This window comes from Dendrobates tinctorius, unplaced genomic scaffold (assembly GCF_039654945.1).
Source record: "Dendrobates tinctorius isolate UK_male_01 unplaced genomic scaffold, ASM3965494v1 ptg000143l, whole genome shotgun sequence".
Taxonomy (NCBI): Eukaryota; Metazoa; Chordata; class Amphibia; order Anura; family Dendrobatidae; genus Dendrobates; species Dendrobates tinctorius.
In genome coordinates this window covers 3512696-3531766 of record NW_027361810.1, presented here as the reverse complement: position 1 = coordinate 3531766, position 19071 = coordinate 3512696, and the positions used below count along the sequence as shown (strand labels likewise).

At 50.0% G+C, this 19071-nt stretch overlaps 1 long non-coding RNA gene across 1 annotated transcript in view; it reads right to left on the bottom strand.

Moving 5' to 3' along the window:
• LOC141049085 (uncharacterized) overlaps positions 1–3518 on the bottom strand; it is a 64474-nt gene extending 60956 nt beyond the window's left edge. The window contains exon 1 of the long non-coding RNA XR_012220240.1: positions 3426–3518. This is a non-coding gene — a long non-coding RNA (uncharacterized lncRNA). The remainder of the gene's footprint in view (positions 1–3425) is intronic.
• Positions 3519–19071: the final 15553 nt, after the last annotated feature.

The following is a 19071-nucleotide window of genomic DNA, read 5'->3' as shown; positions in this document are numbered from 1 at the left end:
GCTGATCGTGGAGCAGACCACCTGTAACCGGGGCTATTTCATACATAACCTCTTACTTCTTATTATTGATGTGACCCGAGTGCAGTGAGAACAGCAGAGAAGTCAAGATCCTGCTCACACAGCTGCAGTTTGGTACAATGTGTCAGTTTAGTTCACTGCTATCAGCCTAAAGTCTCCATATTGGTATGGTGCTGGCATGTTCAGCTCATATAGCGCCATGGAATAAATGGCGCTATAATAATAATAAATAATAATAATATAAGATTCTCTCCAATGAAACATTGTAACAAAACGTCAGCTGATTAGGTCAGAACTAGATGTGTAGACAATAAAGTCTACTGTATATTATAAGCTTTCGACACTTGGGGCTGATTCATCAATTGTAAAAGTCGCTAAGGCTATGTGCACACGCTGCGGTTTTGGCCACTGCGGATCTGCAGCAGTTCTGCAGACAGTGTACAGTAGCATGTTAGTCTATGGGATTTACATTCTGTTGTGCACATGCTGCGGATTTTTAACTGCAGAAAAGCTGCGGTTTTGAATCCGCAGAAAGAAATGACATGTGACTTCTTTTCTGCGGATTCTGCTGCGATTTACCATCTCCTCCATTGTAGAGGTGATAAACCGCAGGGGAAAACCACAGGTCATTTTATCTGCGGTTCCGCAGATACAAATCCACAGACCAATCCGCAGCGTGTGCACACAGCCTAACTGTTTTGAGCAAATGTCCTCTGGTCTTCCCCTGGAGTGATTTTAGTCCGGATTCATCATTTGTCGGTTTTAAGTCACTTTTTATTGGATACTCTTCTTTTGTGACAAATTCTTCAAAATGGCACCAATGGGTCACACATATCGAACAAAAAAAAGCTTTTTAATTTTGCTTTCAATCTGTTTTGCGTTTTCTAGTGCAAAAAGTTACATGTTCCGCAAAAATGCCGCGCTGTCCTTACAGAAGTCCTTTTTTTTTCTTTGCATAAAATTTGCAACTTTTTTAAATCGATGCAATTTATGAATCACCCAAAAAGATTTGTAAACTCTAAATCTTCCCCACAATGATGAACATAAGAAAAAGGCAAACGCTAATAAAACCGACTGTAGAAAAGGTGAAAAATAAAAAAACAATAAGGCAGAAATGAGAAATAGGCATCAAATATCAATAACGAGACAACAAAGGCGCAAATGCAACAATGTATCGGGCCGGAGACCAGAGCGTTTCTTCCATTCGATACATGATATCACCGGATAGCTTTGCACACATTATACATCAACCACCTGAAGAAGACGAGTTCATTATATATTTGTCACAGACACAAAGATGTCGCAGAACAAATTACCGGGAACATATGACGCCGCAGATTCATTCACCATCAGAGACTTATTTGTGTAATTTCTTCCATAATGCCGTCATATAATGTTTCATTTCAAATTTGAAATTTTTTTATCTTTTTTAAAAAGTCAGATTATTTCTTTGCAATATTTTTCTTGTGACTATTTGAGAGAAAGAAAGTTGAGAGGAAAGCGGGAATCGGATTTTCAGACTTTTGCTACAACGTGCCTGAAGCTGTTACCCGTGTAGAGTAACCCTTCAGATGCCGCTCTCCAGGCGCAGAGCTCAGTCTGCGGTGCCGGTGTTTGCAGCCTCGCTGTGCGGCGCGGAGCCACGCTGCCTCCATGTATTGTGCATACAGCAGCAATAACCCAGTTTGACGGCGAGTGGATTTCATTGCATCGATTTATTTGCTTTTATTTCCGCTCCCTGTTGACTCTATTGGTAAAACCAAAGTCTACAAAAATACAACCGGCAGCTCTGGAGGAAACTCAGCGCACAAATAAAAATGTAGCATGAAATAAAGTGAGAAAAAAGAAATCTGACCAATTCACTAAAGATTACATTTCATAGAATGAATTAATATTACCGCACTGGGATCATTTTTTCATCCAAACCCGCACTCACAATTCTGCTCCTGTCCCGAAACGGGAGAACAATGCATTCTGGGAACTCAGCTGCGGAGTTTGCTGGCAAATTGATTGCAGCAGTATTTCTGGAGAATTTTGAGTTCAGCTCTTGAAGTGACCGGAGTAAAGGACACGATGTAACACAAGTACAATGCTGTCGGATTATGAGATTGGAGAAAGGAGAAAATGCTTTTATACTGCAATGTTTTCAATTTTGCTTTGCGTGAACTTCCTGAGAAATGACTGAGCAAAACCTGTATGTGAGCCGCTGCCCTCGCGTGTTAGGCCGGGGTCACACTAGCGTTGAATACGGACGAGTGCTATGCGATAAAACATCACATATCACTCGGACCAGTGTTAATCTATGGGGCAGCTTCCATCACCGTATTTTTTCTCGGCCGTATTTCGCGTGCGAGTGAAATTGCAGCATGCGGTGATTATACACATATATCGTCCGAGACTCTCCAATGCAAGTCTATGGGTGCGAGAAAAACTTGCACACCACACGGACCAAGCGTGTGACTTGCGAGAAATGCGCACACATTTTCCTCATTTCAGCCCATTGAGCCATTAAATTCAATGGGGAAAATGAGTGAGAAATGTAAAGCCAAGCGCATGTCATACGGATACATAGATGCGAGGAAATCGCATCATCACATTGCAAACACATTACATACAGACAACATTTGTGCGACTCTCGGCCGAGAGAATCGGACTGATTTTTCATACGTATAACGTATATAAAGCGTTGGAAAGAGAAGGAGCAATGAAAAGGAAGATACTCCCAGAACCTAATCTCTATAGGAGAACAGAAAAGAGAGGGGGCATATGGCCGAAAAATTAAGGATATGTTCACACTGAGTTTTCACTATATGGATTCTGAACTGGATCCATTTTAAAATCCATTGAAAAATCTTCATGTGAATAAACCCTAAGTCCACATTCACACCTTCAGTATTTGGTCAGTATTTTATATCAGTATTTCTAGCTAAAACAAGGAGAGGAATCAGAGGAAAAGTATAAAACACATCACGAGTTCTGCATTTAACACCCACTGTGGAGACACCAGGGTCAGCGGGTGCTCTAGTCCATGGACTAGGAATCATCCCGCCGAACGCCCGCTCTCCTTTTAACACGGGCGTAACGCTACTGTGAGGGACGAGGGAGAATCCATTTTGGATTATAAATTCAGGACATCTCCATCCACTCCTGGAATGTGCCCCCACCCTTGCGTTCCCCCAGGCCATAAAAAGCCATGCAATGTTTATCTTTAATTATCTTTCATTTAAAACCAAGGAACAAGCTCTTTGAAGCTCAGGTCCCCACCAATTCTCACAAGGGTGCTGTCATGTCCGCCATGTCTGTTATGTCTGCCATGTCTGTTTTGCCTCAAAAACCGCTGGAGCGGTGTGCACGCGCATCTCGTGTCTTCTATCCTGCTTATTCCCTGGAGCAGTGTGCATACTCACCTCATGTCTGTTGAGCTGCAGGATGCCTGCGTTTCTGCGCTAGAATCCCTGATCATGTGTCCTTCCTATGTTCCAGCATAGGCTGGTTCTGCATTCATCTCTGCATGTCTGAAACCCTGATCATGTGACCTTTCCTAGGATCCTGCACTGTCTGATTCTGCAATCGTCTCTGCATGTCTAAAAACCCTGATCATGTGACCTTTCCTAGGATTATGCACTGTCCGGTTCTGCAATCGTTTCTGCATGTCTGAAACCCTGATCATGTGACCTTTCCTAGGATCCTGCACTGTCCGGTTCTGCAATCATCCCTGCATGTCTGGAATCCTGATCATGTGACTTTTCCTAGGATCCTGCACTGTCCGGTTCTGCAATCATCCCTGCATGTCTGGAATCCTGATCATGTGACTTCGCTCTGTGATCCTAGAGGACCTGAACTGGAAGTTCTCCTGGTCCTGACCCGGGAAGTGGAGGTGCTATGCCCTATATCAGACCGCCCCTTCCTATGCTCAGGGCCTGAGTATTGTGTTGCTTCTCTGCATGGCTGCTTGGTCTGTGGGGTTGCTACCTCTGATACTTCGTGCGCTCTTGCACTTTTCATGCTAGGCTTTGCCGTGCTGTCTGCACGCATCTCTGTCCTGTATCTTTGCCTAGCCCTGCCTTGTGGCTCCGTGCCTCCGTGCACATGCCTGGTCGCCTGTGCCTGCCTGGTGTGCCTCAGCCATGCCACCTCTAGCCGTGCTCGCCTGTGTGCCTCAGCCGTGCCCCCGTCCAGTGCTATAGTGGTTTCCAGCTGCGTGGCCGCAGCGGTGCCGCCTCTAGTCATGCCCGCCTGCTTATGCCATCATCGGTACCACCTGCCGGCGCCCCCAGCTGTGGTCTCCGTGCTCCCTTGCACGCACGTTGGTTCTCGCACTGTGCCTTTTCATGCTACTCTTGCACAAAGTCTTTTGCTCTCTTTGCTCTGCTCTGAACCCTGTCTTGCCTGCCAGATTCCGTAACCTGCCGACCGCTGCCAGAGGTCCGGACCTAGATGACTGTGGCCTGATGTCCGGAGCTGATGTCCGCAGCCTGATTCCTGGATCCTGTCGGTCGATGCCAGCACCCGGATTCCGATGCCACTGTACCCTGTCTCTCCCTGGCATGTCCTCTGCATGCGCAGGCCACCTTCCCTGTACCTGTCCCTGGCATGCCCTTTGGCATGCGCAGGCCTCCGTCCTGTGAACCCGAACCTGGCGTGTCCGTTGACACAAATCATATCATTAACCCTGTCTTGTTTCCTTGCATGGAACCCTGGCTGACTTTTGGATGTCCGGATCCTGATGATTGCCTACAGAGCTTCAGAACCTGATGTCCTGGTTGATCTTCGCTTGCTGTCCAGAGTCTGATGTCATCGTGCCTCCGCCTACCATCTGCACATACCATGCTTGGACCTTGGCGTGCCCTTGCACACACCTTGCTATGTTGTCCCTGTTTTGGTTATGTTTGTACCTGATGTTATCCCTGAAGCCTTCCTTAAATGAAGTTTCTTTGAACTAACGTCTCGTCTTGTCTTGTTTCCCTGAGCCGGTCGTCTGGTCCAGCTGCCGTGGTGGCTCACCCCCTTGGTCTTGCCCCTGACACTCCCTGTATAGGGGGTGGTTCCTCACTAGGTCAGCTCGCCCTAGGTGGGTGGGTGCCACAGCCAGAGGGTCCACTCATTCAAAGAAGTAAAATGACTCAGCGTAAGCTGACGCTCGTCACAGAATACTCAGGCCATGGACTCCGCTGGTACCTCGGCTACCCGTCTGATGAAGAATCTGATCTGCTCTACGTCTCCTGAACTCGCTTGGAATTGGCGGTACCCCGGCCACTCTTCTGATGTAAATCAGACCCGGCCCTTGACCTCCGAACTTGTTTGGAAATGATGGCAGCCAGAGTAAGAAGACTTTCTTGTCTACCCGCAGTCCTCCCCACTGGATCCCCGTGTCTCATCCGCGGCTCCTTTGTCTTGACCGGTGGAGGTGTCCGTTTCAGATGTCGGATCAACGTTGTTGGAGTGGTTTGTACTAAACTCTGGTTTCTGCCGAATAATTTTTTTTTCTTCTTTCCAGCCTTGGTAAGAGAGGGCTTAAGGAAGGGGGTACTGTCATGTCCGCTGTGTCTGTTATGTCTGCCATGTCTGTTTTGCCTCAAGAACCGCTGGAGCGGTGTGCACGCGCATCTCGTGTCTTCTATCCTGCTTATTCCCTGGAGCAGTGTGCACACTCACCTCATGTCTGTTGAGCTGCAGGATGCCTGCGTTTCTGCTCTAGAATCCCTGATCATGTGTCCTTCCTATGTTCCAGCATAGGCTGGTTCTGCATTCGTCTCTGCATGTCTGAAACCCTGATCATGTGACCTTTCCTAGGATCCTGCACTGTCTGATTCTGCAATCGTCTCTGCATGTCTAAAAACCCTGATCATGTAACCTTTCCTAGGATCCTGCACTGTCCGGTTCTGCAATCATCCCTGCATGTCTGGAATCCTGATCATGTGACTTTTCCTAGGATCCTGCACTGTCCGGTTCTGCAATCATCCCTGCATGTCTGGAATCCTGATCATGTAACTGCGCTCTGTGATCCTAGAGGAGCTGAACTGGAAGTTCTCCTGGTCCTGACCCGGAAGTGGAGGTGCTATATCCTATATCAGACCGCCCCTTCCTATGCTGAGGGCCTGACTATTTTGTTGCTTCCTTGCACTGCTGCTTGGTGTGCTGGGTCGCTCCCTGTATTCTGTGCCCTTGCACTCTGCTCTGTAGGGCATCTCCGCACATGCTCCGTGCTCGTATTCCGTCTCTTGTCTCGTGCCTTGTCTAGTATTTGTCCTTCGTGCCATGTTTTGTATTTGCCCTGCTTTGCCCTGATTCTGTTCCATGTTTCTTTCCATGTTTCCTGTCTCGCTTTCCTTTGTGGCTCCAGGTACCCCTCTCTGTACCCTGTCCCTGACGTGTCTCCATACACGTGCAGGCCTCCGTTTCTGTACCCTGTCCCTGACGTGTCTCTCTACACGTGCAGGCCTCTGCTCTGTACTGTCTAGTCCCAAGGCTCTTCCTTGGCCCGGCTCTGGGCTTCGGCCTACGCTCCGCTGCTAGACTCTGTCCCTGTCCCTGACGTGTCTGTCTACACGTGCAGGCCTCCGTTCTGTGCTCTGTCCCTGGCGTGCCCCTCGGTACGCGCAGGCCTCGCCCTGTACCTTGCCCCTGGCATGTCCTTTGCGTGCGCAGGGTCCTGTCTACTACTCTATGCCTTGTCTCTGATACTTCTCTCTTCTCGTCCCCTTGGTACCACGTCGCCCTCTTGTGTATGACCTTTGGCTTTGTCTGACCACCCGTCTTGTTGTCCCTCCTGTGCCTCGTTTGCCCGTACTGTTGAGACCTCCGTTTTGCCTGACTCTGAGTTGTTGTATGGTGTCCTGTCATCTCTGAAAGCAGGAAGCTAAGCCCCTCCCCCTTGCAGTCACATGACCATAGGTCCTGTGCCAGCTTGCTAACTTCAGCGTCCTCAGGTCCTGTGCATCTTTACTTTCCGGCGCTGACAGGATTCTGACACTGATAGTTTGAAGCGTGCATTGTCACCTCTGCTGCCCTGCTCCACAGGGTTCTTTTAGCACTGTTTCTGTACTCAGGACACGCGCACTGGCTCAGTGAGCGAGTGTAGTGCGTTGTTCCTGACAGGTGCAAACTTTTTTCTTGATAGAAAAAGGAAAGTCCAGCTCAAGGAGTAAAATCCAGAATTTTCTTTATTTATTTCAATAAAATACAAGCATGGCTGCTATAGACATCATTGCGGTTTTTACCCTGACATGGGACAGCCGCACAGAAAGTGCCCAGGAGGTTCTGTACGCGTTTCGAGCGGTATACGCTCTTAGACTCAGAATAACCCCAAAGAGCTAACACAGCAGAATATCAAGAAAGTGCACAGGTGCACATAATTAATTATTTAAAATAGGCACAGAGAGAAAAAAAACAGGAATGTATCCAAAAAGGACAAAAACACAAATATAAGTGAAGTATACATGACATTAAATTAATGTATCACATCAACAATAAAGCAAAAAAAAAACTTTATATGAATATCATTAATAATAAAGCATAAACGCTTTCCTCATACCGATAGGTGTTTGTGTATCAAGAAGGTAAATCCAAAATGCCTCTTTGTCTCTTAGTAATTTTTCTTTATTTCCACCTCTGGTTCTGTTTTTAATTTGTCCTACAGCATAAATCTTAATGAAAGAAAGATCCCTATTGTGAACAGACACAAAATGCCTCGACACATTGGATATATTGCGGGTTGTGGGCTGAACAATGTCATTCAGGTGCTCCCGAATCCTATCTTTTAATCCACAAATGGTCGAACCCACATATTTTAAGTTATAATGTGTACATTCCTTATTATAAACAACAAAGTTTGAAATACAGTTCAAAAAATTTTTTATTTTATATTCTTTGCTGTTTGAGGAATCAAAAATAGACAGGGTTTTGAATTAAAAGGTGCACGTTTTACAGGGAGACTGACCACATCTGTGGTAGCCCATTACCGATAACCAATTTTTAGTTTTATTAGTACTGTATAAACACAGCCAGGAAAGTATGTAACTAAGGTTTGGACCTGTGATCTATCAGCGCCTCTCTGTGGTCACATACTACATAACATGGTAATTGCAACCTATCTATACCCTATCTTTGTGCTCCACTTGTGTCTGTATACCTGTATATTGTTCTTGTAAATATACACTACTGTTCAAAACTTTAGGGTCACTTACAAATGAAGCTAACATTAAATGATTCAGAAATACACTCTATACATTGTTAATGTGGTAAATGACTATTCTAGCTGCAAACCTCTGGTTTGTAATACAGTACCTTCATAGATGTATAGTGGCCCATTTCCAACAACCATCACTCCAGTGTTCTTATGGTACTTTGTGTTTGCTAACTGTGTAAGAAGGCTAATGGATGGTTAGAATACCCTTGAAAACCCTTGTGCAAGTATGTTAGCACAGCTGAAAACAGTTTGGCTGATTAGAGAAGCTATAAACCTGACCTTCCTTTGAGCTAGTTGAGAATCTGGAGCATTACATTTTTTGGTTCCATTAAACTCTCAAAATGGCCAGAAAAAAATAACTTTCATGTGAAACTCGACAGTCTATTCTTGTTCTTAGAAATTAAGGATATTCCATGTGAGAAATTGCCAAGAAACTGAAGATGTCCTACAACGGTGTGTACTACTCCCTTCAGAGGAGAGCACAAACAGGCTCTAACCAGAGAAGAAAGAGAAGTGGGAGGCCGCGCTGCACAACGGAGAAACAAGACAAGTACATTAGAGTCTGTAGTTTGAGAAATCGACGCCTCAAAGGTCCTCAACTGGCAGCTGGTGTCCTGGCCTCCTCCCACAGAAAAATTGTCAACTTCTACCAGCGTACCTGTTAGGGGTCCTGGTTCACCGTCAGGGATTCCACTGCGGTGCGGCACAGCTCCTGTACACTCAATTTCGGTGCATAGGGTGGAAAGAACGGACACAGATACCGGTTCAGATGCCAAACAAACGATTTTACTTTTCTCTTCAAAGGTCCCGAACCCTTCAGTTACATTACAGTCCACACAGCATTCCTCCTGCACTTTCCCTTTCCTGCATTCTTTGTCCTCACGCACATCACGGGGTTTTAGCACTCTAGGCGGTACCGCAGGATCACTCCTGTAGGACCTCAAGACATAGGGGATCCCGTTCATCTGTTTCGCTTCGGACTTACAAGCTTCAGCCCTATTTAAGATCTGCTGCATTGTGAATGTTCTGCGCCCTGCACGACTCTTGCACCACGTAATCCTCTTCCTCCCTTGCTGTTAAGATAAACCGTAACTCCCCGGGGTGCTTAGGTCTCATCCAGCACCCGTCTGACTGTGCCCGTGCACGTTTCTTCCAAAAAAAAGTTACGTCGCTGCTATGTCATCCTGGGCCTAGAGCCCTTGTGGACACTTCGGGCGTGCTCGCCCTTCTGACCTGCTGCTATCTCTCACATTCACTTATCCATAGCAGCTCCTCCTACAATAAACCATCTATAAACTTCCTACCAGATATACTTACTAGGCCCACTTGTATTTCCCCATCTAGTGGCCCACAACAAAAGTACACTTACCCGGCCTATGGAACTATCTATTATATACTTACCTAAAATTGTCCGTCATCCACTTCCGTCCGGACGTCCTCGAATCCCACAAACCACCGTGCCGCACCAGAAGTACGCCGGCTGTGACTGCACGGAGGTGGGTGGACAGGCAGCGGTGGGACACCCCACACACACACACACTGCCCTCCTGATGCGATAGCATCAGGCCCACCTCTAGTATACTATAAGTGCCCTCCTCTAATGTCCCCAAAGGATGCACTAGCTTACCCTAATCTGTACATAAATATGCAAAACATTATACAACACAATATATTACAATTCTTTACAACATGGTAACACATATATGATGTGGCAATACCAATCAGCAAACAATGGTAATACACTATAAGTGTAGCAGTACCATAGAATAGTTACATATATACATTAGGACTTCTTAAAGGGGGTGACATTAAAGGGCATCTTCCTTCAATCCTCTTCATGTGTATCATTGAGTGTCTAATTTTCAGTGTTTGTGTGTAGTGTGGAGTGTGTAACTTGCAGTGTCTGTGTGTAACATACAGTGTGCGTGTGTGTCCTCTGCAGTGTGTGTGTAGCATCGAGTGTGTAACTTACTGTATCTGTGTGGTGTGGAGTGTGTCCTCTGCAGTGTGTGTGTGTAACATGGAGTTTGTAACTTGCTGTGTCTGTGTAGTGTGTGTGTAACATACAGTATGCGTGTGTGTCCTCTGCAGTGTGTGTGTAGTGTAGAGTGTGTAACTTGCAGTGTCTGTGTATTGTGTGACTTGCAGTGTGTGTCTGTATTGTGTAAATTGCAGTGTCTGTGTGTGGTGTATGTAACTTGCAGTGTGTGTAGTGTGGAGTGTGTAGCTTGCAGTGTGTGTAGTGTGTCCTCTGCAGTGTGTGTGTGTAACATGGAGTTTGTAACATGCAGTGTGTGTGTATTGAGTAGTGTGTAACTTGCTGTGTCTGTGTAGTGTATAACTTGCAGTGCGTGTGTGTAACCAGAGGCGTATCTAGGCTTCCTGGCACCCGGGGCAAGAATTTGGTTCGGCGCCCCCCCCCCTTCAAGTACATATGCGACTTGCACTCTTAGCCATGTACCAACGAGCTGCTCTCCCTAATGCTCTCAATGTTCAGTAAAAAACTGAAAGCAGAAAGAGAAGCTCGTTGTCACAGGACCATACCTATGAAAATCGCATATGAGTGAAGTGTCCGTGTGATGACTACTGGAACCTGCAGAGCTGAATCCTGACATTGCAGCTTCTGAATTCTCACAACGAATGCACTGCACACATTTAGGATTCTCCCTTGCCGATGTACAGTCATGTCAGCACAAGTATGTGATTTATATACTTCTGGCCACATTCCGACTAGACGTGCCCGGACTCGCTCCGTTCATTTTCATTGAGCGAGGCCACACATGTCTAGTCAGCATGTGACCGCATGTATGTAAATTGCCGGCACGAGAGAATCCTGACAGCGTTCAGTGAGAACTGTGAGAATTCAGAAGTCTGCAGTCACATAGAATGTCTGCAGACTCAGCACAAACCTGGACAACCCCTGTAATGTTCCTAACATAAATAAAAGCATGAGAATAAGTCAGTGTCACAAATAATATTTACATCCAGGTACCTTATAGATGACGTCGTCTCTGCAGTCAGTCTCCTTTTCTTCTTCTTGTCCAGACCCCATGATAAGTTTTCTCATCCACATCTCGCCTCTGCAGACTTCCATCTTCTCCGGTCTTCTGCAGCAAATCTCCACACGATCCCCTTAAAGATAGAAGAGTCATTATAATGCTCCTGAATAAAAATATCTGCAATATACTGTCGCCTCACACTATTCCCCTCCCTCCTCATACTGTCTCCTCTAACATCCCCTCTGTTCACCATACTGTCTCCTCATATATTTACCCCCTCACTCTCTATACTGTCTGCTCACACATACCCCCGACTCCCCATACTGTGTCCACATACATTAACCCGTTCGCTCCCCATACTGTCTGCACCCAACCACCATACTGTTTCCTCATACATACTCTAGTGTCCTCAAATCCCCCCATCCACACTCCAAATCCCTCACACACATTAAATAACCCCCCATCCCCACTCCCAAATCCCCCCACACATTATGTACCCCCACTCCAAATCCCCCACACATTAACCCCATCCCCACTCATTAACCCCCATCCCCACTCCAAATCCCTCACACATTAAATAACCCCCATCCTCACTCCCAAATCCCCCCCACACATTATGTACCCCCCACTCCAAATCCCCCACATATTAACCCCATCCCTACTCATTAACCCCCCCAAACAATAACCCCCATCCCCACTCATTAATTCCATCCCCACTCATTAACCCCCCGTCCATACTCCCAAATCCCCCAACACATTATGTACCCCCCACTCCAAATCCCCCACACATTAACCCCCATCCCCACTCATTAACCCTCCACAAATTAATTCCATCCCCACTCATTAACCCCCCACTCAATAACCCCCATCCCCACACATTAACCCCCATCCCCACATTAACCCCCATCCCCACATTAACCCCCCACACAGTAACCCCCATCCCCACTCTTTAACCCCCCCACACAGTAACCCCCATCCCCACTCATTAACCCCCCCACTCATCAACCCCATCCCCACACATTAACCCCCATCCATTAACCCCATCCCCACTCTTTAACCCCCCACTCTTTAACCCCCCCACACAGTAACCCCCATCCCCACTCATTAACCCCCACACTCTTTAACCCCCCCACACAGTAACCCCCATCCCCACTCATTAACCCCCCCACTCTTTAACCCCCACACACAGTAACCCCCATCCCCACTCATTAACCCCCCCACTCTTTAATCCCCCCACACAGTAACCCCCATCCCCACTCATTAACCCCCCCACTCTTTAACCCCCATCCATTAAACACATCCCCACATTAACCTCATCTCCATTCATTAACCCCCCCACGCATTAACCCCATCCCCACTCATTAACCCCACTACACATTAACCCCATCGCCACACATTAACACCCCCCCCATCTTCGGTGGTTTCTTCAGCTCCACATTGGAGCACACTTACCACCAGCGCTGAGCGTTCACTGAGCACTCTGGGCGCCGGGGAGTGACGTCAGCAGCGTGATCACATGACATGCAACGCTGCTGACGTCGCTCTGGCCCGGCGGTCAGAGCTGCAATTGTACTGGCGTCTATACAGACGCCAGTACAATTGTTCCCTGGGAGCCGGCACGCGCACCTTCTCTGCGCCAGCTGTCAGCTTGACAGCTGACAAAGAGAACCGCCGACTCCCAGGCCGGGGGGGCGGCAGAACACAGCCGCCAGGGAGGACACTGCGGACCGCTGCATTAGGCGGCCCGACTGCGCCCCCTGCTGGCTGCGCCCGGGGCAACTGCCCCGGCTGCCCCCCCTAGATACGCCGCTGTGTGTAACATACAGTATGCGTGTGTGTCCTCTGCAGTGTGTGTGTGTAGTGTAGAGTGTGTAACTTGCAGTGTGTGTATAGTGTAGTGTGTAACTTGCAGTGTGTGTATAGTGTATTGTGTAACTTGCAGTGTGTGTCTGTATTGTGTAAATTGCAGTGTCTGTGTGTGGTGTATGTAACTTGCAGTGTCTGTGTGTAGTGTAGAGTGTGTAACTTGCAGTGTCTGTGTGTAGTGTATGTAACTTGCAGTGTCAGTGTGTATTGTGTAGTGTGTAACGGGCAGTGTCTGTGTGTATTGTGTAAATTGCAGTGTCTGTGTGTGGTGTATGTAACTTGCAGTGGTGTAGTGTGGAGTGTGTAACTTGCAATGTGTGTAGTGTGTCCTCTGCAGTGTGTGTGTGTAACATGGAGTTTGTAACATGCAGTGTCTGTGTGTATTGCATAGCTTGCAGTGTGTGTGTATTATGTAGTGTGTAGCTTGCAGTGTGTGTGTATTATGTAGTGTGTAACTTGCTGTGTCTGTGTAGTGTGGAGTGTATAACTTGCAGTGCGTGTGTGTAACATACAGTATGCGTGTGTGTCCTCTGCAGTGTGTGTGTAGTGTAGAGTGTGTAACGTGCAGTGTCTGTGTGTAGTGTGTAACTTGCAGTGTGTGTCTGTATTGTGTAAATTGCAGTGTCTGTGTAGTGTGGAGTGTGTAGCTTGAAGTCTGTGTGTAGTGTATGTAACTTGCAGTGTCTGTGGAGTGTGGAGTGTGTAACGTGCAGTGTCTGTGTGTAGTATGTAACGTGCAGTGTATGCAGCTCGTTGGTGGAATGTCTGCAGCACGATGAGTGCGCATGTGAACGTTAGCAATCACCAGACGAATGAGTGAAACGCTTATTAATCGGGTGATTGGATCGCCGGGTGTGACCAGGACATGTGCTGCTATAACACAAGCGTGCGGTCAGAGCGATCGTTTCAGCCTCTATTCTGTCCCCATCATTCCTCATCAGCCGGTGTAAAAAGGAATGTAAAGGAGCGCCGAGGACCTGACCACAGACGACCGGCGCTGGTTTAATGGTCTGAAATTGGGTTGTGTAAATGGACCCGAAATGAGTGATGGTGCAGCAGGTCAGCATTTGGGGCCCCATTTTTCATTTTGCCCAGGGCCCCACTTTGTCTGTGCACAGATGTTGTTTACATAAATGGAAAAACACCAAAAATCACATCCCGTGTTGTATTATCAGCAGATGCCACGACTGACATTTCTTCCCAACAATCTCCGATCCGTCCATGAACTGCATTTATTTGTCATTTAGAGAAAGCTCGGGGAGCGATTCTCGTTCTGTCCATCCCGCGCTCTCCGCGCCCAGTAAATGTGAAATTAATTCCAGGTCCTGCCTGCCGCTTGTAGATGAAAATGGGGATATAGCGGTAATTCCATATTCTGACGGCGCTCCCTGACTGCTGCACTGGCTTTCAGAGAAGCTCCAGTAGCCACCGACCTATTTACCGACATAAGGAGCCGCGGCAGCGATCAGGAACCTACAGAAGACGTCGTCCGAGGACAAGGAGATTTTATAAAGGTTTGTTAGATATATAATAACCGTCCTGTGTCCAAAACAAATATCTTTTATAAGGAGAAAATTGTCATGAAGCAAAAATGGCATCGAGACTGGTGCTGCAAAAAAAGGGGGGAGACGAGAAGCGCAATAGAGTCTTATCCTACAACGGGTGGAGGATATCATGAAATGTGCTCACCTGGTTAGGATGAGACAGGAGCGTGAGGCAGCGGCGGCTGCAGATCCACAGGTCCCCAGTGACCAGAAGAAATGATGCATTAAAAGGGAATTCGCAGTTATGTGGCGGCTCATCTCCCTGGAGGGTTGGAAACTATAACCGCCATGCCCGCAGAGGGCCGGGGGCAGGAGCAACAGCCAGGACAGTGGCCGCATCAGCTGGCAAGCGGCCCACATGACAGCGGCCCAGCGGGAAAGTGCCCGGTTGGGCATATTACCAATCCGGGCCTGTGAGGAGGGGTGTACATAATAAAAACAAGTACAATAATCATGAGCGAAAAGAGTCAGCGACCGGTCCAGGAGGAGAGAGGACCCTGCCCCCGAGGGCTCACGGTCTACAGGGGATGAGAGAGGACCCTGCCCGCGAGGGCTCACAGTCTACCAGGGATGGGTGAGGATACAGTAGGCGAGGGTAGAGCTGGTCGTGCAGCGGTTTGGTGGATCGGTGGTTACTGCAGGTTGTAGGCTTGTCGGAAGAGGTGGGTCTTCAGGCTCTTTTTGAAGGTTTCCATGGTAGGCGAGCAGGGCCGCACCTATAATGAGGCCATTTGAGCCTGTGGCTCAAGCAGCGGGCAGCAGCTGTGCTCAGGGGGCGGCATTCTGCGCTCTGCTACCAGCAGCACCTACAATTTAGCCTGAGGCGGGTGCTGCTGGTAGCGGCTTGTAATTGATGATGAGGGCACAGGAGGGAAGGAGTTAGGGCCCCTGATCATATGACCCCCTGACTCCTCCCCTCCTGTGACCTCATCACAGGTCCTGTGCACATCAGCCCTCAGTCTACAGATCATCTCAGTCCCTGCTCTGCGGCTATGTACTATTCTCTGCCACAGTGACAGGACCTGTGATGAGGTCACAGGAGGGGAGGAGTCAGGGGTCACATGATCAGGGGCCTCAGTGTAAGCAAGACTGCTGTGCTGGTTGTGTGTGGGGTCAGGAGGGGTTTACAGGGTCGATGAAGCAGAGTCGTGTGTGTACGAGGTGTACGGAGAGGAGCCGTGTGTGTACGAGGTGTACGGAGAGGAGCCGCGTGTGTACGAGGTGTATGGAGAGGAGCCGTGTGTGTACGAGGTGTACGGAGAGGAGCCGTGTGTGTACGAGGTGTACGGAGCGGAGCCGTGTGTGTATGAGGTGTACGGCGCGGAGCTGTGTGTGTACGAGGTGTACGGCGCGGAGCTCTGTGTGTACGAGGTGTACGGCGCGGAGCCGCGTGTGTACGAGGTGTACGGCGCGGAGCTCTGTGTGTACGAGGTGTACGGCGCGGAGCCGCGTGTGTACGATGTGTACGGAGCGGAGCAGTGTGTACGAGGTGTACGGCGCGGAGCTGTGTGTGTACGAGGTGTACGGCGCGGAGCTGTGTGTGTACGAGGTGTACGGCGCGGAGCCATGTGTGTATGAGGTGTACGGAGCGGAGCCGTGTCTACGAGGTGTACGGCGCGGAGCTGTGTGTGTACGAGGTGTACGGAGCGGAGCCGTGTGTGTACGAGGCGTACGGAGCGGAGCCGTGTGTGTACGAGGCGTACGGAGCGGAGCCGTGTGTGTACGAGGTGTACGGAGCGGAGCCGTGTGTGTACGAGGTGTACGGAGCGGAGCCGTGTGTGTACGAGGTGTACGGCGCGGAGCTGTGTGTGTACGAGGTGTACGGAGCGGAGCCGCGTGTGTACAAGGTGTACGGAGCGGAGCCGTGTGTGTACGAGGTGTACGGAGCGGAGCCGTGTGTGTACGAGGCGTACGGAGCGGAGCCGTGTGTGTACGAGGTGTACGGAGCGGAGCCGTGTGTGTACGAGGTGTACGGAGCGGAGCTGTGTGTGTACGAGGTGTACGGAGTGGAGCTGTGTGTGTACGAGGCGTACGGAGCGGAGCTGTGTGTGTACGAGGCGTATGGAGCGGAGCTGTGTGTACGAGGTGTACGGAGCGGTGCCGCGTGTGTACGAGGTGTACGGAGCGGAGCCGTGTGTGTGTGCGAGATGTACGGAGCGGAGCCGTGTGTGTGCGAGGTGTACGGAGCGGAGCGGCGCGTGTACGGGTTGAACGGAGTGGAGCTGTGTGTGTATGGGGCGTACAAAACGGTGCCCTGTGTGTGCGAAGTGTATGGAGCTGAGCCGCATGTGTACTAGGTTTACGGAGTGGAGCCATGTGTGTACAAGGTGTACAGAGCGTGGCCACATGCGTAAAAGGTGTAAGGAGCAGAGCCGCGTGTGTACGAGGTGTACAGAGCGTGGCCACATGTATAAAAGGTGTACGAAGCAGAGCCGCGTGTGTACGAGGTGTACGGAGCGGAGCCATGTGTGTGCGAGGTGTACGGAGCGGAGCCGTGTGTGTGCGAGGTGTACGGAGCGGAGCCGTGTGTGTGCGAGGTGTACGGAGCGGAGCCGTGTGTGTGCGAGGTGTACGGAGCGGAGCCGTGTGTGTGCGAGGTGTACGGAGCGGAGCCGTGTGTGTGCGAGGTACTGAGCAGAGCCAGGTGTGTGCGAGGTACTGAGCGGAGCCAGGTGTGTGCGAGGTGTACAGAGCGGAGCCGTGTGTGTGCGAGGTGTGCGGAGCCGTGTGTGTGCGAGGTGTACGGAGCAGAGCCGCACGTGTGCGAGGTGTACGGAGCAGAGCCGCGTGTGTATGAGGTGTACGGCGCGGAGCTGTGTGTGTACGAGGTGTACGGCGCGGAGCCGCATGTGTATGAGGTGTACGGAGTGGAGCCGTGTGTACGAGGTGTACGGCGCGGAGCTGTGTGTGTACGAGGCGTACGGAGCGGAGCTGTGTGTGTACGAGGCGTACGGAGCGGAGCTGTGTGTGTATGAGGTGTACAGAGCGGAGCTGTGTGTGTACGAGGTGTACGGAGCGGAGCTGTGTGTGTACGAGGTGTACGGAGCAGAGCCGCGTGTGTACGAGGTGTACGGAGCAGAGCCATGTGTGTGCGAGGTGTACGGAGCGGAGCCGTGTGTGTGCGAGGTGTACGGAGCAGAGCCGTGTGTGTGAGAGGTGTACGGAGCAGAGCCGTGTGTGTGCAAGGTGTACGGAGCGGAGCCGTGTGTGTGCGAGGTACTGAGCGGAGCCAGGTGTACAGAGCGGAGCCGTGTGTGTGCGAGGTGTACGGTGCAGAGCCGCACGTGTGCGAGGTGTACGGAGCTGAGCCGCACGTGTACGGGTTGAACGGAGTGGAGCTGTGTGTGTATGGGGCGTACAAAACGGTGCCCTGTGTGTGCGAAGTGTACGGAGCTGAGCAGCATGTGTACGGGGTGTACGAAGTGGAGCCGCGTGTGTAAGGAGCGGAGCCGCATGTGTACAAGGTTTACAGAGCAGAGCCTTGTGTGTACAAGGAGTACAGAGTGTGGCCACGTGTGTAAAAGGTGTACAGAGCAGAGCCGCATGTGTACGAGGTTTACGGAGTGGAGCCGTGTGTGTGCGAGGCGTACAGAGTGGAGCTGCGTGTGTACAGGGTGTACAGAGCAGAGCTGCGTGAACGGGGTATACGGAGAAGAGCTGCGTGTACGGGGTGTACGGAGCAGAGCTGCGTATGTACGGGGTGTACGGAACGGAACTGCGTGTGTACGGGGTGTACGGAGCGGAGCTGCGTGTGTACAGAGCGGAGCTGCGTGTGTACAGAGCGGAGTCGCGTGTGTACGGAGCGGAGCCGCGTGTGTACGGAGTGGAGCCGCGTGTGTATGGAGTGGAGCCGCGTGTGTATGGAGTGGAGCCGTGTGCATAAGGGTTGTACGGAGAGAGCTGTGTGTGTATGGGGTGTACAAAACGGAGCCCTGTGTGTACGAAGTGTACGGAGCAGAGCTGTGTGTGTATGGAGCGGAGCAGAGCCATGTGTGTACGGAGTGGAGCCACGTGTGTATGGAGTGGAACCGCGTGTGTACGAGGTGTATGGAGCAAAACTGCATGTTTACTAGGTTTACGGAGTGGAGCCATGTGTGTACAAGGTGTACAGAGCGTGGCCACATGTGTAAAAGGTGTACGGAGCAGAGCCGCATGTGTACGAGGCTTACGGAGTGGAGCCATGTGTGTGCGAGGCATAAAAAGCGCAACTGTGTGTATGATGTGTGCGGAGCCATAGGTGTATGGTGGGGAGCATCTATACCTCCCAGTGGTACAGTCCCAATTTTGAGAGAGTCTACCCCGGCCAGGAGCTTTTTTTTCCGCGGACACAGGAGTACACGGTGGAGCCCCAAGGAGCACTTTAAAATTTGCACATGACGTTCCACCGGAAGTGACGTGCTAGAAGCTGACCGGAAATTAGGTAATTTCGGGAGGAGATTGTGACGGAACCATTGAA